At 37.1% G+C, this 14,778-nt stretch overlaps 1 protein-coding gene across 2 annotated transcripts in view; it reads left to right on the plus strand.

The window, feature by feature from the left end:
* EXOC4 (exocyst complex component 4) overlaps window positions 1-14,778 on the plus strand; it is an 804,715-nt gene that overhangs the window by 499,601 nt on the left and 290,336 nt on the right. The gene's annotated exons all lie outside the window — the stretch shown is intronic.

Raw genomic sequence — 14,778 nt, forward strand, 5'->3', positions numbered from 1 at the left:
GTTAATAATAATTTTCTTTCTGTCTTAGAATTTAGAAGGGCTAAGAAGTATTATTTCTAAGATGTGGTCTAAAGCTCTTCAAAGGGACTAAATTGATGCTTTCTTTTTCTCTACGTATTTGCCCTTGCTCTTTACGAGGAGGGATTGTTTGCATTTTCCCACAGATCTGTAAACATAGTTTTATAGTTGCTGGTCAGTGAATGCGTATTGATGATGTTCTTTTCCCTACTTAAAACAAAAATCTTGCCAGAAATGTTGACCCTACATTTTTTCCAACATACCTTTCTCTATCAACTTAGTCTATTTAAAATATAATGAAAAGCTGAGAAACAGGCTAAAGACCAACAGAAAATAAGTGCTAACAAATCCTTCATTTACCAGTTTTATTTCCGCAAGACTTACTTGAAGTTATATAAATTCTTCACACTATGAAACAGTAAACCATTTGTTTATATATATATATATATATCTATCTTTTTTTTTTTGGCGGGAGGACAGAGTCTCACCCTGTCACCAGGCTGGAGTGCAGTGGTGCCATCTCAGCCACTGCAACCTCCGCCTCCTGGGTTCAAGCAATTCTCCTGCCTCAGCCTCCCAAGTAGTTGGGACTACAGGTGCATGCCAGCACGCCCAGTTAATTTTTGTATTTTTAGTACAGACGGGGTTTCACCATGTTGGCCAGGATGTTCTCGATATCCTGACCTCGTGATCCGCCCGCCTCAGCATCCCAAAGTGCTGGGATTACAGGCATGAGCCACTGCGCCCGGCCTCGTTTATAATTTTTAAAAGGTCTGTAGAATAATAACAGTACCACCTAATTCCATCTGCTGAATGCCTAGCACACTAGGTTCTGTGCGCATAGGTATAGTACATGTCTCCTCTCATCCACAGAACTATGTGCTCAACCACCCTGAGCCTCTTAAACCATTTCCAAGATATTCCTGTTTTTAATTTCTTCGTGTCTAGTGTCAAGGTGTAATCTTTGATCTAAATAGCTTGCTTTTCCTTCTCTCTGTTAACCTCTTCATCCTCCCTGACTTAGCTTGTATTACCAGAGTCTGCATGGTGGCTGTATTCTCAGTAAGATCATTGGGAAAATAGTCTGATACTAATGAAATATTTGAATGAAGAAAAAACATCATGTTCTATCCCAACATAACTTCTTTTAGTTCCATACCCTCCAGCTCTTTTCCTCATGCATGTGTATTCTTATAAAACCACTTGTACTATTTTGTATTCTGCTTTTCTCTTACACAGCATATTTTTTCATATTTCTATATAATTTTCATAATTATCATTTTCATCATAAAAGCAATGTTAACCCATTACAGAAAATAAATCAACCATAATTACTATCTTGATGACACTTAACTGCTTTTTTTCCCTTAAGTACTCGTGTTACAATTTAAGGTAAAGGGTGGGGGTATTTAGCTGAGGAAGCCTAGACTGTCACTTTTAATTTTGATAATGTTACTTTTTCCCAAGAGTTCCTTCAGATTCACTTACCCTCTCTGATCTTTCATTATCTCACCTGTAGAAAAGTGTTGAGCTTGATCATCTGTAAGATTATCTCAAAAGTCCTGTTAAGCTGTAACTAGTCTGTGACTCTATGATACTCTGAATGTTATAATCCTCTATAATGTTGGTAATTCTTCACCTTTTTTGTGTCATATACCCCACTGAGAATGCGGTGAAAGTTTTGAATCCTCCTCCATTTAAAATTGCCACTCTGCACAAACATATATAATGTTTCATGCAATACCATCTGGGGATCAAGAATCTTTTGCCCTAAGCACAGGAAAGAAAAATTTATGGAAATGACATAGAATTCAGAAAGTATTCCCCACCTAACAGGTGGGAGAAATTATGTGGCTTATTTTACTCTAATATTATGCAACCAAGAAAGTAGAAAATTGGAAGATATTCTGAAAAGCATGTATAAAACACATTGCAAGGTTACATAAAATAGTGACAAAAATGAGTTCAATATATCTGGATCTGATCTGATTATTTAGTTTAGGAGAATCGCTGTTGTCAAAGATGGTGACTCTGGAAATACTAAACTCAGGCTTCTAGAATGAGAAGGGGAAAATGGGCAAGGTCACGATGGTCTAGCTGCTTTTTAAAAATATGTATTAAGGGATTGAATATGTTTCCTAGCTTCACTGTATATTATTAGAAAATCTATCTGTGAAATTGGTTGTTCGAGATTTCGTTTTCTGTGTGTAAGTGGCTGTTCAGATGCTTACATGTAGCTGTCTTAATACCGAAGATGCCACCCTTTTTTCCAGGGCCCTCTTCTTACATGGGAAGATAGTGGATCCTACTTTAAAATGCGATTATAGTGGGGAAATGATATAATGTTGAATGTGAGCCATTGAACACAAATTGCATTTTATGGCTATGGTTAAATGGCTCAGGATTGTTCTGCTGAGTTAAGGGAGGTGGGAGGAAGTAGTTTTAGGAAAAAAATATGAAGCATCTTATTTTTTTAAAAATGCAGATTGTGTTTGCTTTGTGATTTTGATGTTTAAAGGAGTGTCATGAGTATGCTTCAGCTTTGGAAGTGTCCAGGTTGAGATGAGAGAGAAGAATGTTAGACAGCCCTTTTCCTGAGGGATTCTGAAGTCAAAACTACTTGGTGGATTCTTCTGAGAGAGGCCTATGCCATGGAATCCCAAGTTGGATTAAATTATGGTGAAAAAAGGACAATAATCCCACAGTGGGATATCTTCCATTGTCCGTGCAAAACCCTTTTATATTAACATTCTTGGAATACTGCAGGGCTGGATAAAGACAAGGTATTCGTATATCTGGATTCACCTAAATATGTGTTTGTTCAGTGACCCCATTGGCTCCTCGTCAGCCCTGAGTGCTATTCATATGACAAATACTGTGTGGGTGCTTCTGTGTTTATAAACTCATTTAATCCCTTTAACACGCCTATGAGATAGTTACCTTACTATTATTATCCCTCATTTTTAAACAGATAAGGAGACTATCTTAAAATTTTTACACAATTTGCTTAAGTTGACACAAGTAAATGGGAAAACGGAGCTTTGAACTCAGGATGTCGAGCTGCAGAACCTGCTTTCTTATCCAGAGGGGTTGAAGAAGGATCACATTAATGGTTGCTTTTATTTTTTGTTCAGTTGGGGGAATTTTGAATTGCTAGACTATTTAGGAAAACATCTTTAATGGGATTATTAGTAACTGTGATCCAGGCAGAAAGTCATGAAGCTAATATGAAATAATGAAATCAGTGCATAGTTTATTTATTTTTATTTTTGTTTTTGAGATGGAGTCTCTCTCTGTTGCCCAGGCTGGAGTGCAGTGGCATGTCTCGGCTCACTGCAACATCTGCCTCCCGAGTTCAAGCGATTCTCCTGCCTCAGCTTCCTGAGTAGTTAGAGGCACGCGCCACCATGCCCGGCTAATTTTTGTATTTTTAATAGAGATGGAGTTTCACCATGTTGGCCAGAGTGGTGTCGAATTCCAGACCACAAGTGATTCTCCCACCTCTGCTTCCCAAAGTGCTGGGATTACAGGCATGAGCCACCGTGCCCGGCCCATAGTTTATTCGTTGAATTGAATGGTTACTTATTGAATGCTTATGATATCCCAGGCCCTAGGGACAGAAAGATGATTAAAGGCTAGGTCTCAATCCCCGAGGAGCTCTCTGTCTGGGAGAAGCAGATATACAAATCAACAGGTACACAGAGTCACATATACAGATACCATGAGGGCACTGGGGATGAACACGTGTTCTTTGTTTCACTCGTATTTTGAGAATGCATGTATATTTTTGATAAGTAAAATAGACACATGCTATATAGTTATACACTGAAAGTGTGTATATGTACATCATAGTTTCATTAATTTTTCTTGCCAGACAACCAGATGATTCTTTATTAATCTTTGAAGTTTAATAACCTTACTAAGATATAGCTCTTCCCCCTGCCCCCCAGAGATACAGCATGCCTTTTTAGTCTGTAGACTACAGAGGACAAAGATCATATTATTCATAAGGGGAAATCAAGAATTCAAGTGCTTTGGCAGTTTCAAGTGCTTAAGGAAAAAAATGCTGAAATTTTGAGGTGTCTCTAGAGGGTAAAGAGGAATAAGGAGAGGGACCACTATCATGTGGACCGAGTAGACAGTTTTAAATGTGATGAATTTTTTTGGATTTAGGGATTGCTCCCCATGCCAAAAAACCCCTACGGGCACACCTCCTAGCCCAGCTAATTTAAAACAAACAAACAAACCAACAAAAGAATTTTTTTTTTTTTTTTGGTTAGAGATGGTATCTCACTTTGTTGCCCAGACTGGTCTTGAACTACTGGCTTCAAGCAGTCCTCCTGCCTTATCTCCCAAAGTTTTGGGATTACAAGGATGAGCCACTGCACCTGTCCAGAATCCTTTTTCTCATGGAATATTAAACTAAGATATTATTTCTCTGAGCAGTCATCTTTTAAAACTCAAGTGGATCTGGGAGAGGCTACTAAATGATGATGAGATGATGATGGTAACATTATGATGTTTTAAAATAGTACATAGCTGCACTGTGTCTCAGGCACAGATCTACAGTGGCTTTCCATGTACAAGTATTATCTCACTTAAAAACAACTGTCCTATGAGTGTCCTCATTTTGCAAATGAAGAGATTTTGGCTTAATAGATTTACATAACTTTTTCATGGTTACATGACTAGTAAATGGCAGAGCCAGGATTCAAACCCTGATAGTATGACTCTTACCCCCACTGCATATAAAGTTGTCATTAGATACTTGCCACCTGGAATCATGAATTGACTCCTTTCCTGTATCCTCTATGACAGCAAACTGAGAGAAGGTCCCTGCTTAGTTGGAATTCTGATGGAGGTTGAGGGAAAGGAAGAAGGAGAAAGGTTATCAGTCCTTGGATGTTGGGGGCGTGGGGGTGGTCAGAGTTTAGGAAGGAGTACAGTAGAAGAAAAGTAAGATGGGAAGGCATTGGCCTACTCACCTGCTTTCCAGTTTGGGCTAGAAGCAGTCTCAGGTGTGAGAAAAGAACATGAAAGGGCTACAGAAAAGAACTGAGAAGGAACAGTGTGCAGGTGAGAATTCAGTTTTGACTCTCCACGTCAGCACGAGTTTGGCCAATGATGAAATGGCGTAATGAGTGAAAATCCCTTACTGGCAAAATCACCAGAAAGTAAATTCTGTTTTTAGGGGTGCTGTTGTGCTGCTCAGTTCCGTGTAATCAGGCTACTCTCTTGGGATAGCCATTGTAAACACTGCCTTCCTGATAGGGATATAGCAAGTTGTATAGAGTCAAAGCCAATTTGTTTAACAGCCATTCAGAAGACCCTGTCCATTTTTTCTTTTAATGAATAAGGTAACGTTTTGAATGTAGTGTTTATGTATAGTGACTATATTGGAATATAATGTGTAATGCTTTCAATAAACCCAGAAACTTTTCCAAAATATTGTCTTGGTTCATAGGATGTGATATGGAAGGATAGACACCGTCTTAATATTTTCCCCTAACAGAATGTCAATTCTTAGAGTAGGGGTGGGGCAGGGAAAGTGGGCTATAAAATCACTGGCTATAAAATCAACTTTTCCCCTTTGAATCTCAGAATTCACTGTCTTCTAGGGCAGATCTCTACTCATCATCTCTACCTGATATGACCGCACACGTGAGTGCCTGGCACCTGCTCTTTCTCTTGCTCTGATGACCACTTCCTTTCTGCCCATCTGTTTTGACCTCGCACCATTCTGGAGCTTTTAGGAAAGGCATTTGTAACAAAGGCAGGACCCAGGTCTCCTGGTTTTCATCTCCGTATTGTTTTCACTATATTATAAAACCTTCTTTACTTAAAAAAAAAAAAAGTTTAAATGTAGCCTAGTATGCTTAATGTCCTATCAGGTTGATTTAAAAGGGGCCTTTTATCTGGACAACAGAAAGTTCTGTGTAACAAAAGTATTTCCAAGGCCTAGGAAATGCTCTTATTTCAAGCAATATTTGATACAACAACATTCTAAGCAAATAAACAGATACATATCACCTTTTGTATTTCTGTTTATCATTATTTGACCCATAACACCCAGTTTTACATCTTGATGGCAAAAAAACAAGATGGCAAATTCACAACCCTGCAGCAAAATTATCATGTGTTCAGCCTATTGATGATAAGTGAGAGGGCAAACAAACCGATAAATTAAGAATTTAGTATTAACAATAAATCTACTGGGGCTTCAGCCTTCCCTAATTAAGAAGTCTTAGAGGGAGATTAGCATTCTCTGTTGATGTTTACCTTTGAAATTTTGAACAAAGCATTGTAAGCAGAAGATGCCCTAAGGAGCATTTTTGGAAAAATCCCAACAAGTGCATAGAGCGACACAGATGAGATGATTGAATTAGCTTGGATAACACTATTTCTTCTAAAGTATCTGAAACAGACTCATGAAACTCATAAAAAGCCTTGCATTTTCTACCATATGTGGGAGTTTAAGGGTGCTTAAGAGCCTGCTTTGAAAGGTTTGCTGAGTCTCTCGGTAAAAATTATTGCTGGATTATATGGAAAAGAGTCAATCTATAGTATTCTCCAATTGTCAGTGTCATCATGGAATTTAGAACTGGAAAGAGACTTTAGAACTCTTCATATCTGACTCTTTACAAAACGGTGAACTGTTGCGTTGGCTGTTGACTCAGTGAAGGTCCCACAGCTGGCTTTGGCAACAGACCTAGGGCTAGACTATGTTGCCTGGAAGATAAAGAAGCATTCACTGCTCTTCCCATCCCACCATATTGCCTGACTAGTGTTTGATCAGCTTTTCAATGTGCGGTCAAGTTGTTGATTGAGCTAGTAACTTATAAGTGAATTATCTTTATGATTGTGTTCATTTCTAACCATGTCCCTGTGCAGTTTACGAACAATACTAATCATAAGAAAAACTTTCACCTGGGCCCAATGATTTTTACCTGTATTGACCAAGTGAACAACTTAGGCTGGCTTATGCCAGTGAAGTGGTGCTTCTCCCTCCTGACATGAGACTTCACTGAAGTGACTTGCCAAGAAGAAATGAGAAGATGGCACGTGGAGAGTCATGTGGATGCTCTTCTCTGCCTCAAGCTCAGCTCTCACGTGCTTGATCTGTTCTGTCTGTGTCCTTTAATATAAATGTTTAAATGTTTAAATGTCATTGGGTACTTGGTTATAGGAGGAGGCAGAGCTCTGAGTGGAATCCATGATGGTCCTGAGACCAGACATATGTATTTTTTTCTTTTCATGTATGTATGTCTTATATCCCCAATTGAGAATTCTATCACTGTGAGTGATACAGCTTCAGAATCCTGAAGGCTAAGCTATTAGGTTTGAACAATATGAAATTGCTGGTTTGCAACTATATTATATCTACAAAAGGGCAAGTTCATATAGCTTAACCTAAAAAGTAAAAATCAAATGACATCAGGTATGTGCAAAAATGTCACAAATGGCTGGTGAATATATAAGAAGTTCAACATTACTAGGAGCCAAAAATTGAAAATTAAAAAAAGAAACCTTTTTTTTACTTCATCAAATAGTAAACCAACAATTAGTCCTATACTTTCCTGGTTTGAGCATTGATTAATACAACCAGTAAGTATGCAAATATTTAAACTCAGTGTTTTTCACTGATAGATATTTATATCAAGGTGCTAGATTGATATGCATATAAATATTTTTGCACAAATATGTTCACAATTTGTTTATAACAGCAGAAAATGGAAAACTAAATAGCAGTAGGGAAGGTAAGTTAATCATGCTGTATCCATATTATGTAATGTTATATAATTAAAATTACATAATTTGTTATTAAAATTATATTTACCAAGTGTTTTTAATGACACTGGAAAACATGTAGAATATAAGAAGTGAATAATTTCTGAATAGTATATACAATATGATAATTGTGTAAAAAGCTGTAAACATAGAAAAGAACAAGAAAATACACCGAGACATTGATAATGTTTTGACTTTTAAGAAATATTTTTTCTTTGCTGTTTTAATTTTGTTATGCAATTAACATCTATTTTTATATCATGTATATATTAATAATTACATACTTACAAGTGTTGTATACCGATTTATAAAGTCAATATGCTCCCTGGCCAAAAGGTTAGCATGTTCACATGAAAACATGCACATAATGCGTTTCTAACAAGTTCCCAAATAGTGTTGATGCTGTTAAGTCTGGGGACCACACTTTGAGAATTACTAATGTAGAGAATCACCATATGGGGATATATATCCCAGTGAGTAAAACAAGTTCCTGGTGTCAACATGTAGCCATTGCTACTCCCCCTGCCACAGCCTCTGCTTCCAGGGTCAGAAACTCTTACCAATGGTCGTTGGATTTCTTTAAAACAGGGCTGAGTACCAGGGATAAATGCTGTCTCGAAGTCACCAGGCTGTAACAAATTAAAATTCCTGTCTGTATCCCTTTCACCTAGCACAGTCCATGACTTAGGAAAAAAATGTTCAGTTGTGTTGGTTGGTTTATGGAATGGATTAAGTGGTAAAGAGTACAGTTTTGAAATCATAAAAAATGAATTGGAATCTTGGCTCCATATACTTACCCTGATGTGATGTTGGCCAGATTATGTAACCTCTTGCTCCCCCAGTTTGCTCATCTGTAAAATAACTTCATGAGGTTGTTGGGAGAAGTAAATAAGTTAATACACAAGTTTTTGAATAGCACTTAGTAAATGTTAGCAGCTGTTGTTACTGTCATATAGGATTGCTTGCATTTTTAATCTTTTTCAAAAAAGAAGAGTTATTTGAACACCTAGCCAAAAAAAAAAAAAAAGATTGCAACAGCAAACACTCTCAAGAGGGGGAAATTATAGGTTTTTTTTTGTTTTGTTTTTGTTTTTTTAATTTACTAGGGAAACTTGCGGAAAGGACTACAGAGAAAATAGAATTCTCTGAAAGTAATATGGCAGGTTTTACTGGACATTTCTGCTTTTAGTGGCTCTAACAGTCCCAGGATTTACCAACTAGGAGACCTCTCAAAAGCATATGAAAGTGTCTTAGTCTTGTTTTGATTTTTGTAGCCATAAAAAATAAACCACAAAGAAGCATGAAAGTTTTCTCTTTGGCCTCAGTGGAATTCTTTAACCTTGTGACTTTGTCCTTGTCTCTTTGTGAATGGTGACAATACTCACTCCCTTATAGGTTAGTTGTGAAGATGAGGTGAGGAATTAGCAAGGTGCCAGGCACACAGCTGATTCAGTTTCAGTGTTAATTCATTTTATTTTTCCTCCCCACTTTGCCTTCTGCTCATCCTGCAGACCACATTCCCGTCATTTTCAAATGTACAGAAGTGAAAATTGTGTTGTCACTAGGATTGGCAAACTTTTTCAAGAACTGCTGTAAAAGTTCACAGTCTAATAATTTTTCTGATACTCCCACCATTAAAAAAACCTATGCTTTAAGAGTTAATCCAAATCGTCAAAATATGAAGTCCTCCTTTCTCTTCCAGGACGAGAAGGCTTCATGAATATTTTATGATGGCGTCTCTGTTTAGGGATGAATCCATTCCCCCTCCTAGGAGAGTTCCAGCATGCTGTGGGCTGCCAGGACTTAGCCCAGGAGTGTGGTGTTTTACTGAGGCAAAGGTGACACTGGAAATTGTTTGGTTTGAGGCGTTCAGTTCAAAAACTTTCTAATCCCGGAAGAGTGAATTAATTTCCTGTGAGGATTAGGAAACAAACTTTATATCTCATATATGCACAGTTGCCATTTAATTTTCTTTTTAGGTAATATTTGAAATACTGAGAAAGTTTGTAGTTTTAAGTATATTGGGTAACATTTCTAGATAAGTTGTTTTGCCATCAGCTAACCAAGCTGGGAGGTGCTTAAGATTGATCAAGCTTTTGCTCATCTGGAAAATGATGATGTCTGTTATACATATGTACAGGTCTTTGTTCTCTTTGACATCTGGAAGGTGGTGGGAAGGAGCAAATTCAAAATACAAAGACTGGTTTTAAGCCCCAGTTGTGCCACTTATTAGTTAGGTGATCCCAAACAAGATACTTAACCTCTGCAATCTCAATTACCACATCATTAAATACAGATATGAATCGCTAGGTAACTACAGTTGTGACCATCAGCTAAGTTAAAATGTGAGAAAATTTCTACAACCAATGAAGTCCTACATAGAGGTAGATGGGACCTCTAGTCCTCTATAGAGGTAGGCTGTTGCTGCTATCTTTATGTTATACTGTTTATGAAAATAAGTTTTCTTTTCTGTAAAGTAAGCATACCTTTATTCCTTAGGGAGGGTTTACACTTTCATTGAACTGGATATTGCATCTAATGAGGATTGCTGTTTTTTTCTCCTTGATTTCAGGATTTAACATTTAAATGAAAGTGATCCCTGCCTGCCTTTGGATTGAATTTATCACTGGTTTAGAATAACATGTATGACACAAAATTTAAAAAGCTGAATAGCTGATTCTTTTTGAATGCAGAGTAGATCATATTTTCAAATGGCTTGTTCTCATTTAAAAAACCCAAGGCGGATAGAATACCTATAAGGATGGTAGGCTTGGGAATTGAAAGCTCTATGTGCGTCTCCAGATGTGCCCTATTAACATGGACAGATCGTTTATTTCTTGATCACTAAAACCATCATAGTTTTTGTGTGTTTAGGATAAAAATAAAAAGGGAGTGTGGTATTTTAAGATCTTTGTGCAGCATAGCATTGTGATGTTAAAGTTTATACTTGGGCTCATTTTAGAAATGACCTAATTAAGTCTTCCTTTTTTCTGCATTAATCGCCTTCCTTTGTATTATGATCTTTCCTATAAGGAAGCTAGCAGACTGACCCATCATTTTTCTTTCCTCAGTGTTAAATAAGAATACGTATTTTAAACTTTACCTGTGAATCATATTCCTGTCTCTTTGGTAATTTATTTCCCTACTCTCTCTTTTGATACTCAAAGTAGTATATGACTTCTAGATGACTTGCTTTCCTTTCGAAGGACAGATTACTTACTACTAGGAGCTCATGTAAAATCAGTCTTTTAAAAATACGACTTTGTCCCTCCTAGCTTAGAGATACAGCTCCATAAAACGAAAGTGAGGATGATATCTGGTAAAGTTCAGATGGAGCTAAAGAATCAAAATCAACTGAACTTTTACCAGGAGTCCTTAGTGAAGTAATTGATTGCATTCTCCAACGCCCCTCCTTCAATAAGATTTCTGTTATTTGTTTTCTTTTACTTGAATATGGCTTTTAGGAGGCTTGTATTTAGAGTTTCTGTGCTTATGAAAAAAGAGATAGCTTTATAATTACTATGTAAGAACTATGAAGTGGGAAAGAATACATTGGCAAGACATATTACAATTACTTTGTCATGCATCTAGTTATGTTGGCATATTTGTTTAATTAAATTCCCTGCTAATTATAACTGTATGTGCTTGTGTTAATTATTATTTACCTAACACTGGTAACAGTGTAATTCTTTAAAGGAAAGCAACTCGCTTTCTATTTAAATTAAACTTCAATTTAATATGCTTCCTAAAATAATAATAGTGATATTTCATTAGAATGGTAGTTGAAAAATCTTTATCTACCTCAGTGGAATTTGGACTGGCTAAAATTTAACAGAGTTGTTTTAATATCAGATTGTAATTAGGGATCTTAAAGTTAGAGTAAAATGGTTAACATGGCCAAACCACCAGCTGATGCTGCACATGGTTCATCTGCTGAAGGAAACATTTTCATCCTTTAAGGAAAACCTTGCCTGCCCTTCCAAACTTCCTGATCGCCTACTATAGAAGAGAGAGGGAGGAAATTATACTTGACAATGATTCTCAAAGACCTAATTGGAACTGGGTCTAACATATTCTCTGAAGCATTTGTTTAAAAGTCAAATTGCCCAGGTCACTTGGTTATGATCACTCACCCAGATACTTAGTATATGTGTAAGCTTTTTCAGGGTTGCAAACCTATTCGAGTTAAAATTGAACTCCCAGTGGAGTTGAGTCTTTCCCATTTCATTCACTTCATCCTCTCTGTTTCAAAATTCTTCTACCTCTACAGATGTCTTCTTCCTCTCACCCTCTGTCAGACACTAGATATTTTTAAATTTCCCCTACTTATCCTAGTGATAAGCGGGGAACTCTGATTTCCATAGCTGCTCCCTCTTTTTGCATGCGTACTTGCATCTTTTCAGAGAGTTTGACTCTTACCTGGTTTTTTTCCTTCAATTTAAAACTACTTCCTCTCTCTGAAATGCCAATTTAAAAAAATTTGCAATTTCTTCTACCTAGTCACTCTCCCTAATTTACATCAAAAACTTTCTTTTCTATCACAAGAGCTGGATCTTTGGCTCCAGACAGAAACGAGTTTAAAACATGCCTCTTCAGGTAAGTTGCTAATTTTCTGAGCCTCAGAGTCCTTATTTATAAAATGGGGTGCTCAATGATGACAGCCATCTAGGGCTAGACAGAAGGTGAAATGACGTAACATATGTAAAGCATCTAATTCATAGTAGGCTCCAATTAAACAGTGGCCTTTTATACACACACACACACACACACACACACACATACACACACCCCTTATATATGTGATGTTTTATATGTACCATGTACACACCACTGAGTTCCTTTTGTCATATTCTCACACTCTTATTTCAAGAGACAAAATATACCAACAAATGAGACAGAACCTACTAAAAGTGCTTTTCAAGCTTTCTTAGCAGTGAAAAGTCTTTTCAACTGCAATCTTACATGAAACCATACGAAAATTATGTGAAACAGAGAAAGGGGTAACTGCTGTCCATGAAATACAAGGTCCTTTTGTGTTCTAAGTCAGACCCTGCAAAATCAGATAGTTCTGAGGTATATACTTTAAAAGCTACTGAACCATTATTTTGAATCCACTCACATTAATGAGTGCCCACTACATGGTAGGCACTGTGCTAGGACTAGACACAAAGACAAATTAAGGCATAGTCCTTCCCGTGAAGGAGTTCATAGTCTGATAGACAACCTCTTTGAACTCTTAGATTCAGCAATTCTAGATTCGGTTAAAGTAGTTTTAAGGCAATATGCATGGCATAAATGGAATGTGTAAGTACCTAGGGGATAGAAAGTTGTGCTTATCCATGAACTCATCTGAGAAGGCTTTCTTTGGTGATGATTTGAACAGTTTGAGCCTTGATTGTCAGGAGCGGAAATGAATCCTCGTGTAAACAAAAACCTCTGCAAGACTATCAAGGACTAAGACAGAAGACTAAGAAACCCTGGTAGGAAGCAACAAACATATTGCTTATCACATTTATCCTCTTAAATGGGAAAGACCGAACTAAGAAGCTGGAAATGAGGTAGAAGGAAAGAGAAGGGACCAGTTGTTTGATGATTTGAAATAAACATTTTTTATTATGAGGAATATAGATTTTTTTAATTAAGAAAAAGTGCAGTTCAGAAAGAATGCTATTGTCCATCTTGAAGTCTTTATTGTCTCCCCGACAACTCTTCCCCAGTGTCAACTGCCAATGGGCAATCAGGCTGCTGTCTAGGAGAGCGAGGCCCTAGGGTATGTAAAATACTGCAGAGAAATCTACTGTGTCTACAACAGCAACTGGTTCTCTAGGAACCTAAAAATAGTCAAAACTTCTTTTCAAGTTCAAACTGTCACCAAGGTTAGTTAACGAACCTTAATTGGCAAAATGAAAATGCTGCGTTATTTTTTGAGAAGGATTCTCAGTTATCATATGAAATTTGTATCTGGTTCATAGTAAAGTGTTATTTATTAGCCACACTTTAATGAATTCCCTAAAATTTGTTGCTGAATTTAGGAGAGATGTTCAGTTCAATTCAACACTCTTTGAGATTGACTATCGTGTATCAGGCACTGTATTAAGTGCAAGAGTAAAAAGGCATGGTCCTTCTTCTCAGAGAGCCCATGGTCTAGTGAAGGAGTCAGATGAGTAAGTAGATAATTATGAAATACTGTGGTAAGTGCTATGGAAGAAATCTAAAGAACAGGTTATAGAAAAGAGGATGTCACATCAGAGGCCACGACACTTATGAGTCTTTCAGAATGAATGAGAAATTAGGCAGATGAAGACACAGGGAAGGATGTCCTATGTGCCGTTAACGTGCAAATCACATACGCTTGGATGTCTGATACTTGGGCCAGTTAACTTCTCTGAACATGACTTTCCACATCTTCATTTAGTGTTTACCACAAAACATTGTGAGAATTGCATGTGCGAATGCAGGTAAAGAGGCTACTCAAGCCTGGTGCATAGTCATTTAGAAATAAGTTGGTTTCCACCATGGCACACGTATGCCTGTGTAACAAACCCACACATTCTGTACTTGTATCCGGAACTTAAAGTAAAATAAAAAATAAAAATAATTAGTTTGGTTTTTTTTAAGTGTTGAAAGCTGGGCTTTCATTGCCAAAGAAGGCAAATGTTGGTGTTTCATAGCAGCTGAATTTGCCAACCACCTACCCAGTGGTTAGGCTACTAAAGTGGAAAGTTTCATTCCCAATTAATGCACCATTTTTCTCAGAGACTTTGAACAGACATGTGTTTGATCCATCAAATCTTTCTGTCCTGGGGTTGTGTTTGGTTTTTATTCCAATTCTAAGGTCTGTCTGAACACGCTGTGCCTTGAGCCATGTAGCACACGGAAGGACAAATGATTTCTTCTTCTTATTCTTTTTATTAACAACTGAAGGGAATAGTTAACATTTATTTAAGAAAAAAAAAGACTGACTTGAGAGAA

This window comes from Gorilla gorilla, chromosome 6, assembly GCF_029281585.2.
Source record: "Gorilla gorilla gorilla isolate KB3781 chromosome 6, NHGRI_mGorGor1-v2.1_pri, whole genome shotgun sequence".
Classification (NCBI taxonomy): domain Eukaryota; kingdom Metazoa; phylum Chordata; class Mammalia; order Primates; family Hominidae; genus Gorilla; species Gorilla gorilla.